The sequence below is a fragment of the Zingiber officinale genome, chromosome 1A (genome assembly GCF_018446385.1).
Source record: "Zingiber officinale cultivar Zhangliang chromosome 1A, Zo_v1.1, whole genome shotgun sequence".
Lineage (NCBI taxonomy): Eukaryota > Viridiplantae > Streptophyta > Magnoliopsida > Zingiberales > Zingiberaceae > Zingiber > Zingiber officinale.
In genome coordinates this window covers 47,741,404-47,744,610 of record NC_055987.1, presented here as the reverse complement: position 1 = coordinate 47,744,610, position 3,207 = coordinate 47,741,404, and the positions used below count along the sequence as shown (strand labels likewise).

The following is a 3,207-nucleotide window of genomic DNA, read 5'->3' as shown; positions in this document are numbered from 1 at the left end:
GATTGGGTTACTTATATTCAATCAGAGGCAAACTTTTCTTCATGCTTTCTTTTGTTTTGGATACTCAGATATTGCAGTTTTTGTTCTTGTTTTGTTCATCATCTAGGTATTCCAGTTTGATTTTTGGTTGCATACATTTTCAGATCATTTGGAGGTTAAATGACAGACTTGTTAAGCTGCATATTTCCTTACATGTTTTTATGTACTTACTGTAGCTGCATGAACTAAAAATTACAGTGGCGCTAAACTGGAAGGTGTTGTTAGAAGTGCTGTCTCAAATGTCTTGAATCGACAGATAAGCTTCGATGATTTGACCAAGCCCTTGGATGAGGAGAGCATAAAAGTCACTATGATTGATTTTTTGAATGCTCTTCATGAGGTTGGACCAGCTTTTGGTGCATCAATGGATGATCTTGAACTACGCAGGTATGTTCAAGTTTGACATTGTCTCGGTTGAAGCTGATTCCACATCCTTGAAAGCAATTCTACTTGGGGGTGTTCAGGAGGGCCTACAGATTTTTGTGCTCTGAATTTTCTTAATGTTACATAATGTGGCATTATCTTTAATGTGCAAATGGCTTTCAGGCTTAATGGGATTATCAATTGTGGTGAGAGGCACAAACACATCCATGAGAGAGCCCTGCTTCTTGTGCAGCAAATCAAAGACAATCAGAGCCCACTTGTTACATACCTTCTGGAAGGTCCAATTGGCAGGTAAATTTACAACCAGCTTTCTAATTGATTAATCTGACTTTTCTGCCGATTCAATCTGTTATTTATTCTTTTATGTCAGTGGCAAAACTTCAATGGCAGCTACAATTGGTATAGAGAGTGATTTCCCATATGTCAAGATGGTAAGTTGTGATATTATTGATGAAAGAAAAATACTTACGTCAGTACCATCATGTTAAATGATTAAATCCTCTCATTATTAGATATATGCAGAAAGCATGATTGGTCTCGGTGAAGCAACTAAATGTGCACAAATTGTCAAGGTGAGTTGAATGCTAGAACAATTTTAGTAAAAGTTCTCAATTTATTAAATTGTAAATGAAAAAACATTTTAAGTATTTATCCTACTAATTTTGTCCATGCATTAGTAATATCCTACTAATTTTGTCCATGCATTGTTTCTATCTGGGTTGCAAGATGAGTTACTTCCCCCTTTGCAAATGCAGATGCTGCACTCTAAAGCTATTATTGAAAATGAAATCCAAGAAACAACTTGGAAATTGCCCTGTAATAAATTCCTTGAGATATCCAAGAATTGTAGTTGAGATAATTGCCCAAGACTGAAAGGGATTGACCCACTTAACTTATTGCCATGAATGTTAAAGTTCCATAACTGAAATCCTTGTGGAGATTTAGACAAACCATCAAGTAGATTTGCTAGTTCTCCACCAATATTATTCAAAGACAAATCAAGAGTTTCCAATTTGCATAGATCACCCAAACTCAATGGTATTTGCCCCATCAAGTTATTCATTGATGCATCAAAATACCTTAAGTTGTGATGATTACCCATGTTTTCTAGTATTTGACCAGAAATATTATTATCAGATAGTAATAACTCCTCCAAATAGATGAGATTGTACTCCCAAGTCTAACTCTCCTTAGTAGTTCTATCTGTTTCTTGCATAATTCTTAATCCAACTTTGCATTCATTATCAAATGCTGCAAGACATTGCTTCCTGATGCATAATTTAATAGTTAACTTAGATTTGCATGCAGATTTGAGAACAATTTTTTGAAAGAAATAAAGACAAGCTATTGTTTCATGTCATCTTTCTTTGTTTCCTGGTATATCTTCTGACTATGCTACAACAATTAGTTGCTGATTTGTATTCTGAATCAATCTGAGTCTCTAGGCTAATAACAACTGGCATTCTGGGGCCATCTCAACTCTCTGTGGTAGTTGTGCTATTGAGACGAAAGAAAACAATTTAAAAGTAATGCTAATAAAGTTTGTTTGAAATTATATCATATTCATATATATTATTTGTGATATGTTCAACGCATCTACCAAAATTCTTTAAGAAATAGCTTACGTTTGCCTTATTGTAATTTGTAGGCATGCAGTAGTGATGAAGATGGTTTGCTTGGTTTTGACGTACATAGTGATGGCCATGGCCAAAGGTGCTGCCTAAACTCATGATTTTTGTTTTGACGCCATTAATTCCACCCAATTCAACGGATATGGTGTTTTATTATAGGCAACTAACTGTTCTAGCAAGAGATGAGCGAATGGAGATCACCTCAAGCATGAATGGTGCTCCTCTGTTCCCTCCAAAGAAGAAATATTTTTCTTGTATCGAAATGAATGGTTTTCTGCCATTAATAGTAATTATGTCAATCTTCATTTCTTGCTCTATGTATAGTTGCTTTGATGTATCCTTACTATCTTGATTATATTTGGTTTGTCAGGTTATTGCATCTCAAGACTAGCTCGAGGTGATAAAATATGCTGGATTAGTCTGTGCTCAGGCCCATCATGAAATCCTACAAGTTGAAGATTGTGATGGGACTTGGGTTGACAATAATTAAGTGCAATCCTACATGGCATGAACCACCATCACAAGTTTCTAGTATTTTAGCTATTGTTCATTAGTTGTAAATGGAGTTTATTTGTTTATTTGTATTGGGATAAATTTTATTTAAACATGAGATATGTTTCTTCTTTTGTGATTGTAATTCTTGTATAACTAATATTTTGAATGATATTAATGTGGGGAATATTCTTTCTTAATTATGATTCTTTATTATATATTTAAATTGAAATTTGATATATTGGTATTAAAAGATAATAATTTAAAAGACAACGGTTTAAAACTGTTATTTTTATCTATCACCCTCAAAGACAACGGTTAAAAACCGTTGTCGTAGCCCCAAAAATGGTTGTAACTGCAATAAAAATGCTCTAAATAACAACGGTTTTAAACCGTTGTCTTTTCATTCAAAGACAACGGTTTAAAACCGTTGCAAAACTTTTGTCTTTTATTCAAAGACAACGGTTTAAAACCGTTGTCATAGCCCCCCACTTTTAACAACACTGCCAATTACAATGGTTTTAAATGGCCTACGACAACGGTTTTTAACCGTTGTCTTTTAATGTTTTTGTTGTAGTGTAGGATTACTCTTAATCCAATTTGATTCATCACATGAATCTAATCCTCTTTGTTCATCATATGAACCTAATCTCCATCTAAT

At 34.0% G+C, this 3,207-nt stretch overlaps 1 long non-coding RNA gene across 1 annotated transcript; it reads left to right on the top strand.

Annotated features, from left to right (window-relative positions):
• The first annotated feature begins 647 nt into the window (after nt 1-647).
• Nucleotides 648-2,325, top strand: LOC122002994. The gene is made up of 5 exons (XR_006117759.1): nt 648-701; nt 794-854; nt 946-995; nt 2,072-2,136; nt 2,214-2,325. It is a non-coding gene; the product is annotated as an uncharacterized LOC122002994 (long non-coding RNA).
• Nucleotides 2,326-3,207: the final 882 nt, after the last annotated feature.